This window comes from Schistocerca americana, chromosome 1 (genome assembly GCF_021461395.2).
Source record: "Schistocerca americana isolate TAMUIC-IGC-003095 chromosome 1, iqSchAmer2.1, whole genome shotgun sequence".
NCBI classification, from domain to species: domain Eukaryota; kingdom Metazoa; phylum Arthropoda; class Insecta; order Orthoptera; family Acrididae; genus Schistocerca; species Schistocerca americana.
In genome coordinates this window covers 253,233,888-253,261,656 of record NC_060119.1, presented here as the reverse complement: position 1 = coordinate 253,261,656, position 27,769 = coordinate 253,233,888, and the positions used below count along the sequence as shown (strand labels likewise).

The 27,769-nt window shown below is 41.6% G+C and overlaps 1 protein-coding gene across 3 annotated transcripts in view; it reads right to left on the bottom strand.

Annotated features, from left to right (window-relative positions):
* Positions 1–27,292, bottom strand: part of LOC124558188 — a 122,997-nt gene extending 95,705 nt beyond the window's left edge. For 2 of the 3 annotated variants that reach the window (XM_047130904.1, XM_047130901.1), the window contains exon 1: positions 27,227–27,292. The gene's annotated coding sequence lies outside the window, so the exon portion shown is untranslated. Of the gene's footprint in view, positions 1–26,335; positions 26,384–27,226 lie in introns of those variants that run through there. The other variant, XM_047130902.1, reaches the window with a different exon arrangement.
* Between the last annotated feature and the right edge of the window lie 477 nt (positions 27,293–27,769).

The window sequence follows — 27,769 nt, the reverse complement described above, 5'->3', positions numbered from 1 at the left end:
TGGATGCAGACCTCGATCATAATCCCTGGTCTTGGCCACTGTGCAGGAGATGGATTTCTGTTGTTGGAAAGAGGAGATGGTAGTTTGGATGCTTAGGTGAGCTGCGAACATGTGTAGCATAACTGACAAGCTCTTGGTGGTACCTGATCCAAAATGGAGGAACCCCTGCCTCCTCGAGTAAACTATTCACTAGGCTAGTTCAAAAGGCTCTTGCTGCAAGTCAAACACCACAGTGGTGTATCAGATCCAGTATCCACATTCCTGAGGGCGATGCCAAACCATATGCCAGACTCGCATAACTGAGATGGGATTACAACAGGGTATTGTAAAGCTGCAGAAGAGTAGTGCAGTCTGAACCCCGGCTGGTGTCACTCAGGCAACAAAGTGTATTAAGGTGCAGCCAGCACTTTCGCTTAAGCTTGTCAAGATGGGGAATCCATGTCAACTGAGAATCAAAGACCAGTCCTAAAAAGCGATGAGTCTCCACCACACTGAGAAGCTGGTCATCATGCTAAATTTCTGGTTGTGGATGAACAGTACATTGTCAACATAAGTCCATGATGCGAGTCTCGGCAGCCGAAAATCTAAAGCCATGGATGAGAGCCCATGGCTGTATCTTTTGTATAGCACCTTGCCATTGATCCATTGATGTTCAGTGACAGCCACACTAGAGGAGCAATAGCAGAGGAAAAAGTCGTCAGTATACATAGAGAGTGATACTGTGGACTCCGCAGCTGCTGCTACACCATTGATGGCCCTCTGGGACCCCGTTCTCTTGGCAATGGGGTGGGGTGGGGTGGGGTGGGGGGGTTGGTGGGGGGGTAGACTTTGGAAAGCACCAACTTGAACTGGAACACACAGTGCAATGCAACAGGAAGTTTTGGATAAAAATCAGGATCGGACCCCGGAAACGCCACTCGTGTATGGTAGCCCACATGTGGTGTCACCATGTTACATCATAAGCCTTTTACAGGTCAAAGAAGGTGACCATAAGGTGTTCACGTTGAGCAAAAGCTGTTCAGATGGCAGATTCCAGATAAATCAGATTATCAGTAGTGGAGCTGCCTCGGCAAATCACCCTAGGATGGAGCCAGAAGACCCCGAGGCTCAAGAAGCCAACACAGCTGCCGGCTCAAGATGCATTCAAGCAACTTACAAAGAACATTTCTGAAATTTAGTGGGCAATAACTGTCCACCTCTAAAGGGTGCTTACTCAGGTTCAGTACTGGGACGATGATGCTGTCTTCCACTGCAATGGGAACGTTTCCTCACTCCAGATGCAGTTAAAGATGGCAAGGATATAACGTTGACAATCCACTGGTATGTACTTGATCAATTGATTGTGGATGCCCCGGGGTTGTATCAGGGCAGTGGGCTAGAACACTGACGAATTATATGGCTCACGTGGAGTATAGTAAAAGGTCATTGCTTTTGCTCCACCCACTGTTTCAGGACACTAAAGGCAGGTTTTATAATTTTGAGATGCAGAGGCTTGTGCATAATGCAGAGTAAAATGTTTGGCTATGGCATCTGGGTTGTGTAGACAGTGACATTTAAGGTAATACAGTAGAGCGTCGATTATCCGAAGTAATTGGGGGACATGGGTGTTCGGAAAACTGGTTTGTTCGGATAATCGAACTGTACATGTTTATTTGCCAAAAAGAAGTACTGTACAGTAAATTTATTCATAAAAACAGGCATCTCTTTTAGTAACATACAAAGTAACATACAAAGGCAATTTCAGTAGGAATATATAGTATGTGGCACAATTTATTAAACAAAAATATATACATATTACATACACATTTTGCATGAACAATACACACAGTATACAAAATTAACGTTTAAAAAAAATCCTTTATTTTGGTCTGTCTAAGCAAGCCTACATGCTTACAAGCAGCTAAGTCACATACTTTTTTCATTACAGATATCTGAAACTGGTCACTTTCATCTTGGGCTTCAAACCATCGCAAGGCAGTATCTAAACAAGTGAATGCCTCAGAAGCGGTTGGTATACTTTCATCTTCACTTTCTGGAGCACTGATTGATGAGATACTGGCGGCGTCATCTTTATCAGTGATGATGTTTACAATCTCACTGTCCTGCATGATTTGGTGTCCTGGATCTGCATCATCGATATTCATCCATTCATGAACGTCTTCTTCATCACATTCCCGGCAATCTATTTCTTTTAGCATACCGAGAATTTCGGACATATCATTCTGTTCGTCATTTTCAATCATACCTTGTGAATTTTCTTCTGTGTCAAAAATTTTATTCCAGGCTTTCTTCAAATTCTCTTCCTTTACACTATTCCATGCTGTGCTGATCATGTAGGACGCGTCTTTCAAGTCAATATTCTTATGATTTCTTAAGAGAGTAACAGGTGCGAGCAAGTACACAGTTCGGTTAAGCGGTCGTTCGGTTGACCGACGTTCGGATAATCGACACTCTACTGTACCAGTTTCGTCTGCAGATGTCTGGTACCCTAAGACATGTGACCTTTGCCCAAACCTACAAAGGGGAGATACGTGGTCCGATGTTGATACATACTGTTCCCTGCATTCTCACTTCCATCATTTTATTAGGTGGCAGACCCGGACATCAAGCCATTTAAAGGCAATGAGGTGCTCCATCAATTGGTGCCGCTTATGGCACTGGAGAGCCTCCAAGGTACTGTCTTCCATTGGGCTGGGCCCGAGGAACAGGAGATCGCCAAATCTGCTGCTGAAGGAATGGTTGTAGTTACTGCACCTGCTTCATCGACATCTCCATGCGGCGGGGAGCCAAGGGCAACAGCAGAGGTGAAAATACCCCAGCAACACTGTTGAGAGCCCACCTGGGCTGGCATCCATGGAAGTGATGATGAGGGAAGGACAGAGAGATTGGGAAATGGTCACTACCTCAAAGGTCACTGGACTCTCCAGTGGATGGATGGGAGAAGACAAGGACTGCAAATGGAATGGTCAATGGCCAAGAAGGTTGTGTATGCCACACTGAAGTATGTGCGGTGGTACCAATACTCAAGAGGTAAACGTTAAGTTGTGCCAGAGGTCTTTCCGCATGTCTTGACTGCAGCTGGTAATCGTGGTTCTATCCCACAAAGGGTAATAGACATTGAAATCACCCAAGATTACGAAAGGTGGGAGGAGCTGAGAAACCAATGCAAACAATATGTTCTTCCCCAGCAGGAGGGAGATAAACACTGCAGATGGTAAATGCCCCTACCCAAACAGCCACAGCCTCCAAACATATATCAAAAGACACAAGTTCATCATACAGTGTGTCCAGAATATATGTGCAACCTCCTCCGCCTGACACCCTGTTATAGGTGGCACAATTCTTTTAATATTCTCAGTATCCACAAAGGGCCAGGGTCCACGTTCTGGAAATCAAGTCTCCTGCAGGGCAACACAGAAGGCAGGAGAAATGCTTAAAAGATGTCGTAGCTCAGGCAGGCGGTAAAAAAAACACTACAATTCTACTCAAGAACAATGTTGTCAATGTACTGTGACACTATGTAGGGACCAAAGAGATAGGTTAAACCCTACGTCACCTGCTGCAACTGGCTGAGGGATTTCAGCATCAATATAAATAGGTTCCGAGTTCTGTCATGTGGCGTGTACTGGGACCTCAGAGGCTGCCAGAACCTCCGCCTTGGCCACAGGAGTGAAAGAGGCGAGATCTGGTGGTGCAGAGGCCACAGCAATGTTCTTTTACTTGGATGACTTTTTCTTGTCTTTCCTCTCCTTTCAATAAATACAAGGGCTCCTCTGAATAAGTTTCATGTAAAGATGATAATCGCAAACTCTGCGACCAGCAGACTGTGACTCCTTCAGCCACTGGCTGGTGTCCGGTGTTAGAACAGTGAAAACCAAGCCACAGGAAGGTGTTTCATCTCCAACTGGGAGATGTGGACCAATGTCCCTGGTGTGTGGGTGTTTTACATGCTGGGTACAATGGCTCATACTACTTCTTGGCCTCTTGGTAAGTTAGTGTGCCCAGAGTCTTGTATTCTTGTAAGTTTGTCCAAAGTCTTATATTCTTCTATTCTCTCCTCTCTTTGGAAAACAGGGCAATCTGATGAGCAGGGAGAATGGTGCTTCCCACAGTTGACACACATACTTGGGGGTGGGAGTTGGGCACAAGGAGCATTCGCATGCAACAACTGTCCACAATCTCTACAGATGGGGCTAGCATAGCAATGCCAAGACATGTGCCCGAATTTCGAACATTTGAAGCACTGAATAGGGGAGGGGGTGGGGGGTGGAGAGTGCATAATGTTTCACATCACACTGGTATACCATCATCTTAACATTTTCACACAATGAATCGCCCTCAAAGGCCAAGATGAAGACATTGGTAGTGACCCTTTGTCCTTTGACCCCCTATGTACATGATGGACAAAGTGTACACCCCATCATTCCAAGTTGGCGGGTAGCTCATCATCAGATTGCAAGAACAGGTCTCAGTGGCAAATGATGCCCTGAACCACATTTAGTCTATTATGGGGAATGACAATCACCAGTATGTCACACAGAGAGTTACAAGTGAGCAGTGCCCACAACTGTGCAGGGGATGCTGTTTTGATCAAAATTGGCCCCTTTTTCATTTTAGAGATGGCTGCCACTTCTCCAAACTTGTTGCCTAAGTTCTCCACAGAGAATAAGGGCTTTGTGGCCATTACATTCCTTCCATAGCATAGCCTGGGAAGGGAAAACTTTAGGGTCAGGTCTCTTTGCATTAAAAGAGGACTTTCGTTCCATAGAGTGTTGAGGCCGCATGGCCACGAGTGAGAGATAGCTTCTTGCACTTCATCTGTGGCTCATTCGGCATGGTCCCATCCACTCCACATGGGGGCTCTCCCCCATGGGAGCCCCCTGGCCCCAACAGCGACCACCTCACTACTAATCCATTGCTTGGAATCCCCCATGCTCCAGTCACAACAGAGATATACTGCTTTGGCATACATGGGGAGTTTTCAGCTCAGGCAACAACAGTGTGATCCCTGCGTAGTCAGGTGGCTACCATTGCGCAGGTATTTGACAACCGTCCCACGACAGGATGGCTACCATGCAGGGTTTTGGGTATATTACCTTATTAAATGGAAGGATGCAAATATGGAAAGGCACAAAGGTGGCACATACACTGCATTGGGTGATGTTCCCTGCAAGATCTATACTTCTGGATAATTTTGAAAATTGGTGGCAGGTCAAACCCAACAACGGGGACCAAGTGTGTGTAATGAAAAGTTGTAGAAAACTTCAGAAGTGGAAACTTGAGTCCCAAATCATAATCAGATCCACACGGGATCTGCACCAGAAAACCAGCTAATGGAGGGACAGAAGGGGAAAAGGACAGCTTGCAGCACAAAAGGAAGTAATGCTGCAAAGGCTGGGGCTATGTGGTAGCCCAGCACGTAACTCACAAAAGAGCTGTGAGCCCTCTGGGGGGTCTTGACAAGGATGACAGTGTTACAGGCATATTTTTAGACTCATCCAAGACTTTTAACACTGTTGACCATAAAACACCACTAAATAAGCTGGAATCACTAAACGTAAGAAGAACAGCAAAAGTTGGCTCCAGTCTTACCTGAAAAACAGGATGCAAAAGGTAGAGATAGTTCATGTCTATCATCAACAAATTTTTAGTAAAATAGTTGTTAGAGAAGAAAATCTCTTATGCTAGTGCGCTGGACTCAAGTCTGTTCTTTACATATATCACCAACTTTCCAGACAATGTAATCTACACCAAAAAAAGAGATCTTTGTTGATGATAGTAACTTTATAGTTACTAACAAAACAACTGAATGCCTATTAGGGAAAGCAAATGAACCACTCAAAGATATTTATGTTTAGGCAATATGCAAAAAATTAACATTGAACATAAAGAAAACAAAGAATATGCACTTCAGGGAAAACAATTCTGTCGCGTTATGAATAGGGTGGTTGACTGATGTGGGGGACGAGACCAAACAGTGTGGTCATCGGTCCCATTGGATTAGGGAAGGATGGGGAAGGAAGTTGGCCATGCCCTTTTCGAAGAAACCATCTCGGCATTTGCCTGAAGCGATTTAGGCTAATCAGGATGGCTGGATACAGGTTTGCACCATCGTCCTCCCAAATGCGAGTCCAGTGTGCTAAACACTGCGCCACCTCATTTGGTATTATGAATAGATAACAAATCTGTGGATTGAATCAGACACACAATTTTTTTTGAGGTGAATACTGAGTGTCAATTACTGTGGAACGAACACAAAGACACCGACAAAAAGGATACTATCATCAGTTTGTAGCAATCAATGACTTGTGGTGACATACTATTCCTACATACATTATATTCTTTGCTACAGGATCCTTTTCTAGGCACTGATGGCAAAAACATTTTAAACTGCAGATAAGGACTATAAGAATAGCAACTAAAAGTAGTAGAAGGGCTTATTGTAAATACCTATTTAAAAAAACTGGATATCCTTACTGCACCAAGTGAGCACATCTACCAATCTGTTGGGCAAATACCAAGGAATCGGACTTACATTTACCAGGGAAAAACAAACAAAAACTCAAAACAGCATTTTCTATCAAGGAATACAATTTATTATATAATACGAAATGAAAAAGGTTACTAAAATATATCTGTCCTAAAAGGCAGCCAAAACATTCTTCATAAGTAATGCATACTACACAATTAAAGATTACTTAAAGAACTCAGAGTGGTGGTTAATAAGGAAAGGTGATAACAGGAACACCTATCACATTACAATACATGATCATAATCATAATGTTTTATAAGAAAATCATGTGCCAGTATCTGTAGAGGATGACATTAATGATTTTTCTGAGCTCAACATCTCACTCATCATGGGTGAACACTGACACAGTTTTTTCTGGCAGATGGGAGAACATGAAGATTTGCATGGAGTGTAATTGCACATTTATGAACACGGAGTCAGTTTTCCGAATAGACAGCGATTAGTGCAAGGAGCGTAGCAACATGTTCATGGTCTGGCAGTCACTGTAGAGTGGCCAGTGATGAAATGCGTAACTGCATTTTATATTATATGTCATCTGGAGCAAATTGTGAATAAATTTAAGAACAGTGTGCCATAGGGACCAGGTCACACAAAGTCTGCAGTACCATCCTTAGGCTGTGACCCACGACACAGATATGTTGCGATACATGATGTCATGCTTGTGCAACATATTTGGAATGCATTGTGTCTGGAGATGGCATTTTGTCATCTGTAGTGATGCTCTCTTGGTTTGAGTATCTATGTTTACAAGTTGTATATGAGTGATGTAAGTGAGGCAGTGTTCTGGAAGTTTGCTTTTGTTGGCTTTTCAGTGAGTTATTTTACAGTTGTTAGTAATTGGCTACACATCTGTTTTCAGTTTGGGAACTGTTAGTTCACCACTTAGTTCATGTTGCACATATAAGTTTTTGTTTTCAGTTTGTTACTAGTTATGAATCTTATAAATACATTTATGAGTCATATGCTGGTTGCCATTTTGGTTAATTACATGGCCACTACAATCCAGTTCCTGCAGTTATGTGGCCTCACGGCAAAATGTGTGAAGTATCAACAGTAGGGTGAGTTTCACACAATAATGACCACAGGGTCTGGCCACTGTGGCTAGACTGTGGACTGCAGTTGTGCCTTACGGGAGCAGCAGCCTAGCATTGGTGGTGGTGGTAAGGAAGAGGCATGGGATGGGGCAGGGGAAGGATAGTGGGGTATGAATTGGGGAAAGTGTAGTGCTACTTATGGGAGCATGCAGGGGCATGGTGGGGACAGGGTAAGGCTGCTAAGTCAGTTGGGAGGTTTGATGGTGAGGGGTGGGGAGCACGGAAAAGGAGAAAAGTAGTAGAGGAGTTGAAAAAGACTAGAGGATGCGCTAGTGAAATCAAACACTGTGTAGTGTCGGAGTGAGAGCAGGTAAGTGACTAGGTAAATGGAGGACAGGGACTAGTGCAGGCTGAGGCCAATGGGTTATGGAAGCATAGGATACACTGTAGAGAGCGGTTTCCAACTACACTACATCTAGGTCTATTGCAAGGATGAGCCATGAGGCGAGGGATTGGGAGCAGGACTGGAGTAGGGATAGACAAGGGTAATGCACAGGTTCTGTGGGTAGTGGAAAACCTAGTGTTGGTGGGATGGATCCACATGGCACAGGCTGTGAAGCAGTCACTGAAGAGAAGTGCATCATGTTGAGCAGCATGTTCAGTAACTGGGTGGTCCAGCTGTGTCTTGGCCACAATTCATCGCTAACCATTCACAATGACAAACAGCTTGTTAGTTGTCATGCCCATGTAGGAAGCAGCACAACAGTAGCAGCTTAGATTGTGGATAACATACTTGCTTTCATAGGTAGCCCTTCATTTGATGGGGCAGGAGATGCCTGTGATCAGATTAGAGTAGATGTTGGTGGGGAATGTATGGAACAGTCCTTACATCTAGGTCTATTGCAAGGATGAGCCATGAGGCGAGGGATTGGGAGCAGGACTGGAGTAGGGATAGACAAGGGTAATGCACAGGTTCTGTGGGTAGTGGAATAGCACTGTGAGAAGGATGGGGAGGATAGTTAGTAGGATATTTCTCAATTCAGGGCATCATTAGAGGTAGTCAAAACCCTGGTGGAGAATGTGATTCAGCTGCTCCAGTCCTGGGTGGTACTGAGTCACAAGAGGAGTGCTCTATTGTGGCTAGATGGTGGGTATGTGGGAGATGGTAGGTGACTGGAGGGGCAAGGCAAGGGAGATCTATTTCTGTACATGGTTGGAAGGGTAATTCTGGTCTGTGAAGGTCTCAGAGAAATCCTCAGTTTATCGGGAGAGGGACTGCTCGCCACTACAGATGTGATGACCACAGGTGGCAGTGTGGAAGGTACTTTTCAGCATGGAATGGGTAGCAGCTGTCAAAGTGGAGGTATTGCTGGTGGTTGGTAGATTTGAAACGGACAGGCACTGATATAGCCATCATTGTGGTGGAGGTCAACATCAAGGAAGGTGGTTTGTTGGGTTGAGGAGAACCAGGTGAAGTGAATGGGGGAGAAGGTGTTGAGTCGATGTTCTGGAGATCACGAAGGTGTCACCAATGAATATGAACCAAATAAGGGATCTGTGATTGTGGGTGGTTAGGAAGCACTCCTCTAGATGCCCCATAATTGGTTGGCTAGGATAGTGCCATGCAGGTGACAATTTCTGTACCGATTTGTTTGTAGGTAACGTCTTCAAATGCGAAGCAAGTGAGGGTAAGGATGTAGTTGGTCATGGTGTCGAGAAAGGTAGTGTACAATAGCAGCAAGGCCATGGGCTTTGGTGATCTTAGTGTAGATGGAGGTGGCGTCAACTGTGATGAGCTGAGCACCATGTGGTATAGGACAGCAACTGTGAAGAACTGGTGGAGGAAATGGTAGGAGAGGACGTTATGGGTAATAGACTGAAGGTTTTGGTCTATGAGAGAAGAGATTCTCTCCATGGGGGCACAATAACCAGCCACAATCGGGAATCCTAGGTGGTTGCATTTATGGACTATAAACAGCATGTAGAAGACAAGAGTGTGGGGAGTGATAGGGGTGAGGCAGAGAGACTCAGGGGAGATGTTTTGGGAGCAGCCCAAGGATTTGAGGAGCGAATGGATATCCTGTTGGATTTATGGAATTGGGTCACTGTAGCAGGCTTTAAAGGTGGATGAATCAGACAGCTGGTCGAGTCCCTCCACCTCATAATATCTGCAATTCAAACCACAGTGGTGGAGCCTTTGTTGGCAGGTCAGGATCAATTGTTAGGTGGTGGATTTTGGTTCCTACTGTAGATGTTAAGTTGGTTTCCATGTTGTAGGATCTAGGAAATGATGGTGAGGCAGGGTCCAAGGTTAAGAAATTCTGAAATGCTAACAGGGATGGTTTGAGGTCAGTGGGGGTGGATCACAGTTGAATGGAAGAATGAACTGAGTCAGGTAGGGTCCAATATTGGTTTCGTGTTGGGTCTTATTGGTAGGGTTGATAGCAAAAACGTTTTTTCACTGTACGGACTGTGAAAAGGAGAGGAGGTCTTTAACAAGTCCAGTATGATTTAATTTGGGAGTGGGGCAAAGGTGAGGCTTTTGGAAAAGACTGATACTTCTGTGGGACTAAGGCATTTGGAGAAAGGCTCACAACTGTTTCATGTCTGTTTATGTTCTCAGTGCTGTATGGTGGTGGGAAGAAGTTTCTACGGGTGACGTAAATGTAGCAGGTCTGCAAGGCAGGGTTTGTTGGCTATGAGGTGGTGTGAGGGAGATTTGGGGGCTCTTGCAGAGGTGGCAGATAGTGGTAATCCAAGGTGGCAGTAGGTGGTTTACAGGTTGGAGAGTTCTTTGAGGCCGCACTGTGCATGCTGCTCTACTTCCTCGAGGGCAAGAGTTTCAACTGCCACCTTGGATTACCACTATCCGACACCTCTGCAAGAGCCTCCAAATGCCTGAGTCCCACAGAAGTATCAGTCCTTTCCAAAAGCCTTACATTTGCCCCACTCCCAAATTCAATCATGCTGGACTTGTTAAAGACCTCCTCTTCTTTTGGGACTGCACAGCAGGAGAATAACACGGATGGTGGATAGGTGTTGCAAGGAGGTTTGGGGTGGATTTACATCGTTTTGCAAGACTGAGTTGGTGAGGGCCATGGACTGATGGAATATGAACAGATAGATGTCACTGTGAAAGGAGGGGTTGTAATCTGATGGTTAGGCAGTCTGTGTGGGAATACATGAGGTAGGTTCCAATGCGCGAACAATATGTGGGGCTGGGTTCTGGCTACAGATAGGTTAACTAGGATGCATTGTGGAAGACAAAAAGGCGCAAAAATATATTAGGAATGATATGTGGGGCTGGGTTCTGGCTAAGGATAGGGTATCTAGGATCCATAATGGAAGACAAAACTGCACAAAAATACATTTTCTGTTTTTTACCTATTTTACAAATTTTTACAAGCACTGTGATTGAACTGCAGAGGGACTATACCAGTTGCCAAATCTGTCCGCCTACTAACCCTGCCACGGTGACTCCATTCCAGAAACCCAACGGGATCTCCAGTCCCAAATCCTTAGGCTCGTTACAGAACCTCTCTTCACCCCTATCACCCCCACCCCCCACCTTCTCCATGCTGCCTTAAGTCCGTAAACCCAACCACTCAAGATGCCCTATTGTGGCCAGTTACTGTGCTCCCACTGAGAGAATCTCTGCTCTTGTTGTTGTTGTTGTTGTTGTCGTCTTCTGTCCTGAGACTGGTTTGATGCAGCTCTCCATGCGACCCTATCCTGTGCAAGCTCCTTCATCTCCCAGTACCTACTGCAACCTACATCCTTCTGAATCTGCTTAGTGTATTCATCTCTTGGTCTCCCTCTACGATTTTTACCCTCCACACTGCCCTCCAATGCTAAATTTGTGATCCCTTGATGCCTCAAAACATGTCCTACCAACCGATCCCTTCTTCTAGTCAAGTTGTGCCACAAACTTCTCTTCTCCCCAATCCTATTCAATACTTCCTCATCAGTTATGTGATCTACCCATCTAATCTTCAGCATTCTTCTGTAGCACCACATTTCAAAAGCTTCTATTCTCTTCTTGTCCAAACTATTTATCGTCCATGTTTCACTTCCATACATGGCTACACTCCATACAAATACTTTCAGAAATGACTTCCTGACACTTAAATCTAAACTCGATGTAAACAAATTTCTCTTCTTCAGAAACGCTTTCCTTGCCATTGCCAGTCTACATTTTATATCCTCTCTACTTCGACCATCATCAGTTATTTTGCTCCCCAAATAGCAAACCTCCTTTACTACTTTAAGTGTCTCATTTCCTAATGACTTAATTCAACTACATTCCATTATCCTTGTTTTGCTTTTGTTGATGTTCATCTTATATCCTCCTTTCAAGACACTGTCCATTCTGTTCAACTGCTCTTCCAAGTCCTTTGCTGTCTCTGACAGAATTACAATGTCATCGGTGAACCTCAAAGTTTTTATTTCTTCTCCATGGATTTTAATACCTACTCCGAACTTTTCTTTTGTTTCCTTTACTGCTTGCTCAATATACAGATTGAATAACATAGGGGAGAGGCTACAACCCTGTCTCACTCCCTTCCCAACCACTGCTTCCCTTTCATGTCCCACGACTCTTATAACTGCCATCTGGTTTCTGTACAAATTGTAAATAGCCTTTCGCTCCCTGTATTTTACCCCTGCCACCTTTAGAATTTGAAAGAGAGTATTCCAGTCAACATTGTCAAAAGCTTTCTCTAAGTCTACAAATGCTAGAAACGTTGGTTTGCCTTTCCTTAATCTTTCTTCTAAGATAAGTCGTAAGGTCAGTATTGCCTCACGTGTTCCAATATTTCTAAGGAATCCAAACTGATCTTCCCCGAGGTCGGCTTCTACCAGTTTTTCCATTCGTCTTTAAATAATTCGTGTTAGCATTTTGCAGCTGTGACTTATTAAACTGATAGTTCGGTAATTTTCACATCTGTCAACACCTGCTTCCTTTGGGATTGGAATTATTATATTCTTCTTGAAGTCTGAGGGTATTTCGCCTGTCTCGTACATCTTGCTCACCAGATGGTAGAGTTTTGTCATGACTGGCTCTCCCAAGGCCGACAGTAGTTCTAATGGAATGTTGTCTACTCCCGGGGCCTTGTTTCGGCTCAGGTCTTTCAGTGCTCTGTGAAACTCTTCACGCAGTATCGTATCTCCCATTTCATCTTCATCTACATCCTCTTCCATTTCCATAATATTGTCCTCAAGTACATCGCCTTCGTATAGACCCTCTATATACTCCTTCCATCTTTCTGCTTTCCACTCTTTGCTTAGAACTGGGTTTCCATCTGAGCTCTTGATATTCATACAAGTGGCTCTCTTTTCTCCAAAGGTCTCTTTAATTTTCCTGTAGGATGTATCTATCTTACCCCTAGTGAGATAAGCCTCCACATCCTTACATTTGTCCTCTAGCCATGCCTGCTTAGCCATTTTGCACTTCCTGTCAATCTCATTTTTGAGACGTTTGTATTTCTTTTTGCCTGCTTCATTTACTGCATTTTTATATTTTCTCCTTTCATCAATTAAATTCAATATTTCTTCTGTTACCCAAGGATTTCTACTAGCCCTCATCTTTTTACCTACTTGATCCTCTGCTGCCTTCACTACTTCAACCCTCAGAGCTACCCATTCGTCTTCTACTGTATTTCTTTCCCCCATTCCCGTCAATTGTTCCCTTATGCTCTCCCTGAAACTCTGTACAACCTCTGGTTCTTTCAGTTTATCCAGGTCCCATCTCCTTAAATTCCCACCTTTTTGCAGTTTCCTCAGTTTTAATCTACAGTTCATAACCAATAGATTGTGGTCAGAGCCCACATCTGCCCCTGGAAATGTCCTACAATTTAAAACCTGGTTCCTAAATCTCTGTCTTACCATTATATAATCTATCTGATACCTTTTAGTATCTCCAGGATTCTTCCATGTATACAACCTTCTTTTATGATTCTTGAACCAAGTGTTAGCTATGATTAAGTTATGCTCTGTGCAAAATTCTAACAGACGGCTTCCTCTTTCATTTCTTAGCCCCAATCCATATTCACCTACTATGTTTCCTTCTCTCCCTTTTCCTACTGTCGAGTTCCAGTCACCCATGACTATTAAATTTTCGTCTCCCTTCACTACCTGAATAATTTCTTTTATCTCATCATACATTTCTTCAATTTCTTCGTCATCTGCAGAGCTAGTTGGCATATAAACTTGTACTACTGTAGTAGGCGTGGGCTTCGTGTCTATCTTGGCCACAATAATGCGTTCACTATGCTGTCTGTAGTAGCTTACCCGCACTCCTATTTTTTTTATTCATTATTAAACCTACTCCTGCATTACCCTTATTTGATTTTGTATTTATAACCCTGTATTCACCTGACCAGAAGTCTTGTTTCCTGCCACCGGACTTCACTAATTCCCACTATATCTAACTTTAACCTATCCATTTCCCTTTTTAAATTTTCTAACCTACCTGCCCGATTAGTTTTCTTTCTCCTGATAACGACGTCCTCTTGAGTAGTCCCAGCCCGGAGATCCGATTGGGGGACTATTTTACCTCCGGAATATTTTACCCAAGAGGACGCCATCATCATTTAACCATACAGTAAAGCTGCATGCCCTCTCTGTTCTTATGGACCAAAATCTTCAGCCTATTACCCGTAACCTATACTCCTATACGTAACAAATCAACCATTTCCTCCACTGACTCTCCACAGTACCTGTTCCTTTACCATAAGGACCCCTCCTCATCACTGTTGATACCACCTCCCTCTACACTAACATCTCCAATGACAATGATGCAGCTGTTATTTGAACACTACCTTAACCGCCTCCTTTGGAGGTACCACTTACGAACAAACCTGTCGCACATCAATGAGTACCGACATGGTACTATCCTATACCAACCTACTCAGGGGCCATCTAGAGCAGGGTTTCCCAAATTATGTTCCATGGAATGCTGCTGTTCTGCAAGAACTGAGTTAGTGCTCCATGAAAAGCTTTGAACAATGTGGCAACTTTTTTAACGTTTTGAGGGTTCTAATTATTTTTTTAAAAAAATAATTTCTAGGTTGTCAGTTCGTATTTAAAATTGAAGTGATCACTGAGTAAAAAAGTTTTTCTCATTTTTTTAAATTTTATTAACCTTCAAAATAAACCAAGTGTTCCATCAAAGTACCAGGATTCTCAAAGTGTTTTGTCAGAGGAAAAGTTTGGGAAAACTCGATCTACAAGAATCCTTTCTAAAGACAGAGAATCCCAAACCCCTCACCTACTCCAGATTCGCTGAAGACATCATGATCTGGACCAGGCGCGGCTCGTGGTTTCTATACTGGGGAAGGCTGCGACATTTATCGATCGGAGCCAACACAGACCTCGGGTTATGCTACAGATTAGTCTGACATAAACAACTAAGAATTCAGGTGGACGGGGTGGGCAGATCACTCTCTACCCATAATTTTACGTACTGTATCTTCTATAATCAGGTACTAAATATCATTAGAAGCTAACTTCAAGTTAAAATCTTTGGTAAGTGTTTTTATACGTCATCATTACATTTTCTGACACTTTGCAGCAAATCATATGGAAAGACGCGTTTTGGAGAGATCTTTAATGCGGGTCTGGATGCACAAAGTTCTTTCACTTTCATTCTATGGCCGTGTTCCAAGTTTTTACCTATTAAATTGCACACTGAATTCATATTGCGCTTGTTTCACACTCGCGGTATGTCGCAGATATTCACCAGCAAGTAAAACTCACTAAAATCTTGCAAAATATACTCCGAAAAAGAAACTTGCTAATATTACATGGTATCAACAAAAGCAGTCAGCATCAGCAAGCAAGGAAAGTAAAGTAACGGGACAAATTTCGCGCGCTTTGTCCTCTAACCACTTAGGAAACTCTCGCTAGATGGCAGTACTGGTATGTTACTGTTGTGTAGTGCACTCTGGCAGGATATTTGCAAACTTATTCTAAATGTAGATAAAATAGCCAATGGCTGAAACAAAACAACTATGTAAAACATTATCAAAACAATAATACTAAACGTCGATTAATGACGCATCGAAGCGTAGTAGAGATGTGCAGATACAGAGATTGGATAGCGAAATTTCAGCCACTCTACATTCCTTTATTACATAGATAGTGAAACCTGAAAAATGTGTGGTGGTTGGTATGACACCCTTAGGCTGCAAGCTCAGAGCCTTCGGGTCGCCCATAAAGAGCAGTACTACGTAGAAGCCACGCCCCCAAACCGCTACTACATGCAGCTTACAGACGTTCCAAGGCGCAGCCTAAACACTACTAACCGTTCGGAAAACGTCTATCGATACAAACAGTTCCAAAAACGTTGACCGCCGTTATTTTAATCGGAATGGGAAATATGTGAAATTCGTCCTGATAATTTAAATTATGTAATACGTTCTTGCAAAATTTACTTTAGCATATATTTTGGGGCGGCTCCGCCTCAGAGCCTTTAATTATGAGCCGCGCCTGATCTGGACTGAGGATGAGGACACCCTACCCCATGTTTCTCCGGAACCTCAATCCTTTTTAACCCATTTGCATAACTGGTCCTCCTCAAGCCAACAAGCCATCTTCTTCAACACTGACCACCTCAAGGATAGCTACATCAGTACCTCCAGACATACCTGACCTAAAAACCACCAGCAATACCTCAACTGTGACAGCTGCCACCCATTCCATACCAAGAAGTCCCTTCCATACAACCTTGTCACCTATGGTCGCACCCCATTCTTTTTCCCCTTCTCTAATTCTCTCCTTTTCTGTCTCCACAAACTCCTCCCCCCTCCCCCTCCCTCCCAACCCAAAAAATACCTCGACTTCACCTAGCAGTCCTAACCCGCTCCCACTAAGTCCCTGTATGCTCCCATAGGCAGCATTACACCTTCCTCCACCCCTACTCTGCTATTCCTCCCCCTTCCTGCCTCATACCTACTCCTTAGCCCCATCGCCCATGTCGGATTGCTGCTCCCATCAGGCACAGTTGCTGTCTGTGGTCTGGTCACAGCATCCAGAGACAGTGGTCATGTGTGTGTGAGTTTTGTTTGTGTGGATGTGTGCATGTTTTCTAGTTCAGAAGAAAGCCTTTTAGCTGAAAGCTTGAATGTACAGCAGTCTCTTCACTGCACCTGTCTGCGACTCAACATCTTCTCTGTATGATGAGTAGTGATGTATCCTCTGCATAATGTTATTGATTGTTTCGCAGATATTTTGGTCATGTTAGGTTTAGATAACAAGTATCAGTATGAGTTGTGGGTTTTTGGTATTGTGGATTTCGTTTGAGCTATATAGGTCAAGTGAAATTTCTGATGCCAGAACTTTTTCATTTTGAGTTTGTTGACTGCTGAGGACTGAGTTTGCTAGTTTCACACTGAGATGCAACATGGCTTCTTTATAAGAATTTTCACTGAGTGACCCTGAATATCTTAATCACCCTACCTTCAATGTTTTTGGAAAGAATTGTTGCTTTAGTAAGTTACTATAAACACAGTCAATATCAAAGTGACACACCAAAGACATAATATCCAAAAAAATGATTTCACCTTCATCACTAACAGTAAAAAAATACAGTAAGCAGCTATGTATCCAGTTTTACCGTCCTTCAGACTGTAGTTCACTATACACTAATTTTACACTATAGTCACTCAGGGCAGGGCATTTCTGTTAATTATAATTTCCATTATTAATTATTATAGAAAATATTGTTTCATAACTATTTGTCTTGAGTTTTATTTCACATCTTAGTCAAACAAATGTCATAAAACCCAATATTTGTATAAAACTTCTTGCAATCAGCCTCAACCATGGGGCCACTTGTTAGTTTCAATTTGACCACACACTGGAACTGACTCTCAAGTAGCACAATCAAACATTCAAAATCTTGTCACATTTGACTCTGCACACTCAAAGGTTGACAACAGCATCATTATTGGTTTGACCAATTGGTGAACATTTCTTGCTGTGAACAGCCCTAGACACTTTCATTTCAACATTTGTTATATGTAGTCCTGTTTTTCCATCACAATGCTTACATGCACGCCCTTATTGTCCAAGTGTGACAAGATTGACTGATTACCTTTATTAAAAACAGAGATAGTCAAAGAAGCCACAAAAAATAAACAGCAAACTTTGTGATTGTTTGCTTCAACAAGACTGTCAATAAATTAAAAAAAAAATCCAGATGCATATGTCTTACTCACCCAGGATCAATCACCAAACTCAGTGGTACCCTATCCAGCAACAGAGAGGTGGCACATATTATATACCAACTGAAAAATAAAAAATCAACTGGTCCAGATGAAATCCCAGCCTTTGTCTTTAATGAATGTATAAATACCATAAAAACTCCACTGACAAAAATAATCAATGGAGCATTCTCATCCGGCTGTTTTTCCAAGTACCTAAACCAAGCAAAAGTAATACCCATATTTAATAGTGGTTATGTGGAAAATGTAGACAACTACAGACCAATCTCTTTACTAATCACCATTTTCAAAATTATTGAAAAACTAATGAAAAACAGATTAATGAAGTACCTAAACAAATTTAAACTTCTTTGCAATAAAGAACAAGATTTCAGGCACAGAAGAATTACAGAATCTGCTTTTGGACAGTTTACAAAACTCATTCTTGAGGCACTAGACAAAGGTGGTCATGTGAATGGAATTTTCTTGGACTTATCAAAGCCATTCATCGCAGCTGAGTACAGAATATTATTGCATAAATTAGAGTTTCTAGGAATAAGATTGATTGACTGATTGATTGATTGAGAGGGATTATGGGACCAAACAGTGAGGTCATCAGTCCCACGATTCCAAAGTTAGTCACAGAAGAAAGAGGGTCCACTAAAAGTGGATGGATCCAGTCAGGAGAGTCAAATTATAAAATAATGAACATTAAACACACACAGTAAAAGGCATAAAAGGTGAGACCAAACCTAAAAGCTGGAAAAACGGTAGGAATAAGAGGTGTGGCTAAGAAGTGATGTTAGTCATACATAGAAAACTGGGTGCAATGAATTGAGATCTAATGTACTTCAAAGGATTTCCAGGGATTTCTAGTAAAACAGCAACCAGATTAAAAAATATATTAATATAGGTGTCCCACAGGGAGCGTATTGGGCCCAAACCTTTTTCTTATTTATATCAATTATTTCTCAGAGTGTCAGATATGGAGAAACTGTTTGCTGATGACAGTAACATAGTGATCAGAGCTAAAACTCCAACACAGGTGAAAGAAAAGGCTAATGCAGTCCTCAAACAATGGGTCACTGTAAAACAAAGTAACTTTAGAATTAAAGAAAACTAATAGCTTTACTTCCAACTAAACAGAAAACGCACTGATGCTAGATTAAAAATTAATGATGATGTATTAGAATGAGTAACAGATACCAAATTCTTGGGGTTTAATGTAGATTGTCAGCCGTACTGGACAGAGCACATAAAAGCTTTGGCAAAGAGACTATCCACAGTATGTTATGCTTTGCGAATTCTTGCACCATATTGACATATTTTGGATACATACATTCAGTCCTCAGTGTGAACTTTCAGACTGTCTTCAAGGTATGGAAAAGGGCTGTATGAATAGTTACAAATGGTAGCAATAGGACCCATTGTACCAATTCATTCTAAAAGCTAGCAATTCTGATTGTCCCAGGTGAATATTTTTTCCACACTGCAATGTACACAAAGAGTATACTCACCCTTGTATTACAAACAGCTCAAAACATGACCATGAAACTAAATCCAGTCGCTACTTATACCTAAACAGGAAAAGCAAGTCATAAAAAACACAATAATACACTACATAACAGCCTAAAACTGTGCAACAGGCTACCACAAGAAATTAAAGATGTAAATGAACTTTATATCTTCAACCAAAGGCTAAAAATTTATTTATTATGTAAAATCTATTACACTGTATGTGAATATTTAAAATAATTATAGACAGCTACTTAATATTCATGAATACCCCATGTATTAAGCAACATTAGTCCACTCAATGAAGAAAAATTGGAGGAAAAATTGTGCAGTCACAAATCTTTGCACAGTGTTTGGAGGGAGTGTCATACTAAAATTCAGTGAGATGTGAGTGTTGGGGTGGGGGAAGTCAGAAGGTGACTTCTTCATGTTTTTCACGAATAACCCGAAAACTGCGGCTTCTAGCGAAAACGTTTTCCAGTACAAAATTAAAGTACATTAAATTTACTTAAAAAGTGAGCCTATTCATTTTTTTCTGTAGGACTAGTAGTTCCTGCGTTCAGGCAATGGAAAAATCGCAGTTATTAAAAAAGTTGTTCTAACGGTATAAAATTAATGTTTATCTTTAAATTAGTAGGCTAAAAACAAACATCAAATGTGCATACCACATATAAGTGTAGCAGAGCTATAGTAAGGTATAAACTGTGTGGGAAGATGTGTCATGGCATTGTGTTCGTGCTCTTCCCTCCTTCATAGATCTGGACACTGAAGGTCAAGCAGGCGATTCCCCACTCTATCTACTCCACTACATCACAAGAAGCAACTACAGCATGTTCTGTGAATCACTGGCCATGCAGTGCACAGACATACTGGGCAAGTGTTTATTTTACTCAAAACATGTTAACAGTACATGGAATGCAGATTTCAGTTCCTAACAACAATAATGCAGGTAATGCATATGGACAGAATCTACATAAATCTCTGCACGCAGTTCTACATTTCTAGAGGGGAAATTGATTCTTAGTTATCCTGTGCAGCAGAGGCAGTGTTCTTCCGATAAAGAGAACTTCCTCAACCATGAGCACTACTCGTTTTTCAGTTTACAGACGAACTATAGCGCCCCAGCATTTCCAGTCCAGTTCTCTTATGTGAGTAGACAAAATAATTTCACTCAGCTTGCATATATCTAGTGGAATTATTTTCAGTTTATTACGGGAATACCTATTTGCTGTTGCTTAAATTGTCTATCTAATGTCAGAATTTTCAACATAAGTCAAGCAATGCATTACAGCAGATTACTGTTCTAGACTTGAACATAATCAGTCCCATTCGATCAGACATATTCACGCCCATCTTGGACGATACACTATGGATGTGTGGTAAGTGGCTCCACTCATTTCGACAAGTGCCAGTAATTCCTGAATGGAAAAGATTTATCGAGTCTACCAGTTACACAACTGATGGTGAGAGAAGTGTAGTAACTTTTTGGTCATTCTCTAACTTACTAACATATGACTACAACATAATTACATAGCTTCACAATATGCTGCCAATGATGCACAACAGCAAAGTGTCACATTTACCAATGTAATCCCTTTACCACCAACACTTTCAAAGATTACTGTCAGCACCACACTTATGGATGACTAAGAATCATTTTTCCTTCTAGTAGTGTAGAACTGTGTGCAGAGATTTACACAGATTCTGTCATTTTGCATTACCCGTCTTACTGTTATTAGTTATCAAATCTACATTCCATGTAATGTCCACACATTTTAAGCAAAATAAACACTCCCTGGGTATGTCTGCACACTGCTTGGCCAGTGATTCATAAAGTATTCTTTGGAGAGCCTGTATCACTTCATGAAATACGCTGTAGTTGCTTCTTGTGATGTAGTGTGGTAGGTGGAGTGGAGAATCACAGACGGCCGGAGTGGCCGAGTGGTTCTAGGTGCTACAGTCTGGAACCGCGCGACCACTACAGTCACAGGTTCAAATCCTGCCTCGGGCATGGATGTGTGTGATGTCCTTAGGTTAGTTAGGTTTAAGTAGTTCTAAGTTCTAGGGGACTGATGACCTAAGAAGTTAAGTCCCATAGTGATCAGAGCCATTTGAACTTTTTGGAGAATCTCCTGCTTGACCTTCAGTTAGCAGGATTATGAAGAAGGGAACTGCACGAACACAATCTGGTGACCTACCTTCCCTCGCACTTCCAACCCACATCCCCCCTCCCCCCTACCTTGCTACACCCTGGAACACAATTTATCCTTCAATATGGCTCTACTGCATTTAGGAGTTGTACACACATTTCATATTTGTTTCTAACACACTTAATTTAAAGATATACATTACTTTTATACTGTCAGAATGATATTTTTAATAATTGCAATTTTTCTATCTCCTGAATGTGGAAACTAGGGAAAAACTGAATAAGGTTTATTTTGTAGAAAATTGAATGTAGTCTGATTTTGTATAAGTAAACATTTTTGCTAGGAACTACAATTTTTGAGTATTTGAGAATAATATATAAAAAAAATTACGTTTAAACCCAACCCCATCCCAATGCTCACACCACACTGGATTTTTAGTATGTTGTTTGTGTCACTCCCTCCTAGTAATGTGCAAAAATTTGTGACTACTCCTCGATCTCTACCCCCCCCCCCCCCCCCCCACCCACCAAACCAACATTTTTTGGTCTTCTTTCACTGGGCTGTATGGCATAATTATAAATATTCTAAAGCTAATTATAAGAAGTGTCAAAATTGCAAGAATCCATGAATGTTTATTTAATAAGGAACATTGTACCAACAATTGATGACATCCATACAGCTCGTACTGCTCTAGGATGACTGAATAATCATATCTGTCTACCTATCTGAACTGTTAAGTATGAATGGCATTGACAAAATTACACATAGGTACACTGATCAGCCAGAACATTATGATGACTGACCTACTACTGATATAACTCGTCCAGGTGATAGTGCCGTTACCTGAAAAGGAATGACAGCTGGTCAGGTGCATGCATGGTTCATATAGTATCCCTGAGCATGCTGTCTGTGTGTAGAATGGGAATGGCACACGATCTATCTGAGTTTGACCAAGGTGAGATTGTGATGTCGGACGTTGTAGGTTGGGCAGACTGGTAACACAGGATAGGGGGTGGAATGTACTGTCACTTATACCAGACTTTAATGCTGGGCAGAATAAAAGTGTGTCTGAACACACAGTGCACTGAACACTCCTAATGATGGATCTTCGCAACTGGTGACCCACACATGTGCCAATGTTCACCCCTCGACCGAAATGGACACATCACCATTGGCACTGCACGTTGGCACTGTGGCATGGTCTGATGAAACCTGACACCATCATCATGCCAATGGGAGAGCATGAATCTGTCGTCTTCCAGGGCAACAGCTCCTTGACACCTGTCCTGCACGATGGAGACAAGCTGGTGGCAGTTCCATTGTGCTCTAGGGAACATTCATGTGGGCATCAATGGGTTCAGTGGAGCTCATGCAAGCCACCACGATGGCCACGGTGTTTTGTATACTGGTTGCAGATCACTTACACCTCTTCACAACAATCATGTCTCATGATGAAACTGGCATTTATAAACAAGATATTGCAGCATGTCACAAGTCCAGGAGAGTGATTGGAATGGTTTGAGGAACACACCACTGTGTTCCAATTGATGTGCTGGCCCCCAACTTGCCAGATCTGAATCCAATAAAACACATCCAGGATGCGATTGAGTGTTGCGTCAAAGCTAATCACAACTTCCTGGAATTTATGGGGATTAGGTGACTTATGTGTGCAGGTGTGGAGCCGACTCCCTCCAAAGCCTTGCTTCCATGACACAACATGTCACTGTTGTTATCTGTGCAAAAGGTAGACATACCGGATATTACGTAGGTGGTCATAGTGTTCTGGATGATCAGTGTAAGTGATGGCTAACTACAGGCAAATTAGTTTTAGAGATGATAACAACAACAACACATGGTTTCACTGAAATGCTTACATCAAGTTTAGGGTAAAAGTTACGCATTGGATCTCCCTTGTATTTTTCAATATGGCATGAACGTAAACATTAGGCTTCACTACAGGTCAAATAGTTAACACAACCAGATTGTCTGCTTTCACTTTCATTGGCTTCGCCAACACACAAACAAATTGACAACTTCCAACCTAACCTAGACATTCGGCAGTGCTACAGCTCAGTGTCACCACAACAAAGATTTCAGGGGCAGTCCAATACATACAGCTCAGTGTCACCACAACAAAGATTTCAGGGGCAGTCCAATACATAACTTGGCCCAAGTTTACAACAGCTCCCACCACACTCACTTATCACACAGCAACAATCATGCCTCTTTAAATTCACTAAAGAAAAAATAAATGAATATTTTGTTTTTTGAGATTTTGCAGAGTTTCTCCATCATCCATGATAAGAAACACAGATTCTATTGGAATAATTCTTGGGTTAAAATTCAACCATTTGTAGCTTACTACAGAGATTCAAATGCTAATGCAATACCCCTTGTGTAATATGTGGAAATATCTGTCTCCAGCAAGATACAAGGTGTGTACATTCTTACCTGCACAATTTCTTAAAATACCATTTTCCGAACCCCAAAGCATATTTATCACATTTTGGATGGATATGCTGCCCAATACCAAAAGAGAAAGAATTTCATGAATGTGTCCCACCAACAGGAAGATTCTGATGTTATATTGGAACGTTATTTTTTTTGCTACTGTGCATGGTAAAGGACCATGTGATGAGGTTGTAGGGGCTAAAGAGGTCAGTAAAACTTTTACGTGACTTCTTGAAAATCATATTTTGACATCACAACAGTTGTTTCAGAGCTGATTCCCACTATACATTGGCTTCCCCTTATGATGAAGACAATACCAAGCTGAAACTGTTTCACAAATACAAGGATGATCCCACGTCTCTATCAGCTTCAGTGTGTAACACTTGTTGACAGAAATGGCTATAACAAAGATAACGACCTATTCTACTTCGTCAGTGGACAGTGAAGAGTCAGAGACTGCTAAAGTGAATAAAATGCTGCTATCAGATTTACATGTATTTGTTGCCTGAATGCATTACAGTCATTCGTGGTTGGCCTTATAATCTTGTGAAAAAAAAATGATGTAAAGTCCAGCTTGTTGTATCCACACAGACCATCTCCAACATTTGTGTTTACTGCCAGAGCAGACATTTGTATTATCAAAAGATGTGACATTCTCACTAGCCGGTGACACCAATGGGAATGTTATACTGTCCACACAAATTAAGTTGACAGTCAGTGCAGTGGCTGATAGGTGTAACCATAAGTGAAGAATGCCTTTACAGTATCTCCTATCAGCCACTGCATGGTGAAAACCAAACATACATATACTCATAAGTCCTGGCAGAGCTTATTACAAAATATTATAGTCTCCTGTTAATTTATTCTGTGCCCTTGCCAAAACATTTGATTGTACAGCACAAAAAAATCTATTTGTTAAACCAATGGAAGGGTCCGATTCCGCCCATCTGCTTTGACTCGTGACATAACTGTGGTGTGTTGTGTCATATCACTGACGCACAGTGTGATCTAAATGGTCTGTGTTTGCAAAGGGTGTGTTAGAGTAAGCGTTTGTGCACTCCAGTGTGGGATGTTCATGTTTCTAAATTGTTTGTATGTGGTGACAGTGTGCATTGCACTTAGTACTGTGTGTTACTCGATATTGTGGGAGTTTTTTGTTGCCTTGGCAGTGTGTTATTTTAGTATTGTTAGTTACTTGCAAGTGATTTATTTTTGATTTTGTAACTGTCAGTTCGAGTTGTTAATAGTCTGAAAACCATATTTTATGATTTCTGTTGGTGCTATGTATGATGTAACAACGAAATTTAATTGGTTGGTTGCTGCTATTGGCAACAATATGGCGTATACAATCAAAGTTCAACAGTTATATGGCCAGTTGGTGGAATGTATTAAGTGTCAGCAGTGCATGGAAATTATGGATCTGAGCCATGTCTCTGTCACTCAAACTAGGGATGAGTGTATGCGGTATTGTTTGGAGTGGGTTTCAGTATTTGTTATTTCGCGTTTTGGGGTTTGCGGGGGGGGGGGGGGGGGGGGGAGTGGATGGAGGAGGAGGAGGAGGAGGTGCCTGGTATCGGTGTGTTCTTTGAGCTATAAAGGTAAAATGAAATATTCGATTTTCTGTTAGTTTTTGAATGACACTATTCTTATTGTTCTATATTAAGCTTGTCCCCGCCAAAAGCCCTCTACTTTGCGCGGTTTATGTCTTTGTTCCTCGGTGGTGTTAGTTTATTGATTGTTGCCATATCGTACACGCTGGGTATATGGGTGTCCGCCATCCTGATGACGTCACAGGTTAAAGCAGACAGGCCGAACTGCACACTTTTGTACTGCAGTATTAATGGCACCATTCTACTGCATGGATAATCTTATCCTCATAAAAGAAAATGATGGGCGTCACACTTTGGGAAATTTATATTACAGCATGTCAAACCACAATTACGTTTACGGAACTCTACTGAAACAATAAAAAGGACGGAAAATAAATGTTAAGTTTCACCTACACAACAGTATCGGAACACAAGAAAATAACAGACTGGTTGCTGGAGGTAATCGCGTAAGACCTGCTTCAGGAATCATCCCAGTACTACGTTTAAGTGATCTGGGGTAATAATCCGAAACAAAAGTTGGGGATACACCTTCCAAATACGACTGCAGACCTGAACAACATTTTTCGACGTCGATGAAGAAACGTGCAATTTAGGAAATGCAGTTAGCTAAGAAGAGGGTGTTGGATGACGATATTCATTGGTAATCCGAAACGTTTAAGCATCTCGCCATAAACCATCGACACATTTTCTTCTACTCAGATTATATTATCTCCTACGGAAAAAACGATTATCTCATAGTTAATTTTCAAACATCCAGAAGTGGTTCCTCTACAATAGTTCTACAGCTCTGGAAAGACTTTATTACAATCTGGCAAACAGAAAAATTACGTAAAGAACTTACTTTTGAGAAGCAATTCAATGAGATTATATAGTTTATAACTACAGCAAAATTTTCACTGTCGCATACACGTAATTTAGGCACGGCACTTCTTCACAGCTTCGTACCGCATGTGGTGTTAGTGTATTGATTGTTGCCATATCGCATGCGCTGGGAATACGGGTGTCCGCCATCTTGATGACGTCATGGGTTAAAGCAGACAGGCCGAATTGCGCACTTCCGTATTGCAGTATTAATGACACCGTTCTACTGCATGGATAATCTTATCCTCATAAAAGAAAATGATGGGCGACACACTTTAGGAAATTTATATTACAGCATGTCAAACCACAATTACGTTTACGGAACTCTACTGAAACAATAAAAAGGACGGAAAATAAATGTTAAGTTTCACCTACACAACAGTATCGGAACACAAGAAAATAACAGACTGGTTGCTGGAGGTAATCGCGTAAGACCTGCTTCAGGAATCATCCCAGTACTACGTTTAAGTGATCTGGAGTAATAATCCGAAACAAACGTTGCGGATACACCTTCCAAATACGACTGCATACCTGAACAACATTTTTCGACGTCGATGAAGAAACGTGCAAATTACGAAATGCAGTTAGTTAAGAAGAAGGTGGTGGATGACGATATTCATTGGTAATCCTTCGGTAAAACGATATGACTTAACAACATACGTTTGCGTGTTCACAAGCAAGTAACCAAGCATCTCGCCATAAACCATCGACACATTTTCTTCTATTCAGATTATATTATCTCCTAGCGAAAAAGACTATCTCATAGTTAATTTTTCAAACATGCAGAAGTGGTTCCACTACAATAGTTCTACAGCTCCGGAAAGACTTTATTACAATCTGACAAACAGGAAAAATTACGTAAGGAACTTACTTTTGTAAAGCAATTCAATGAGATGAAATAGTTTATAACAACAGCAAAATTTTCACTGTCGCATACACACAATTTAAGCACGGCACTTCTTCGCAGCTTCGTACCGCACGTCATTAAAATATATCGATAGTCGATATACGTTCCGAAGTGATGGAACTTTCGACGGATTTTCGATATAAACATCAGTGAGAGATTGACGGTAACAAATTGTTTGTGGCAAGCGCGATTTTTTTTTTTTTTTTACTAAATTTAAGTGTATTCTAAACTTTTGGAGAACATATTTTGTCATTAATGCTTAATTTTTTCAGTTAATCCTTTTGTGTCCATGCCACAATTCACTTCTTAAAGTGCTCGAAATTGTTATTGGACTAAGTTAATAAATTGCATCAGTGAGACTAATTAAGTAATTAATATTGGTCGCTTGGGAAAGAAGTGGAACAACATAAACAGATGTAACCTGAGATGGCTAAAGTTAGTCCCATGAATACAACAGCAAAATGAAGTCATTTAGAAATATTTTTTTAAAAAACTAGTAAAACCTTA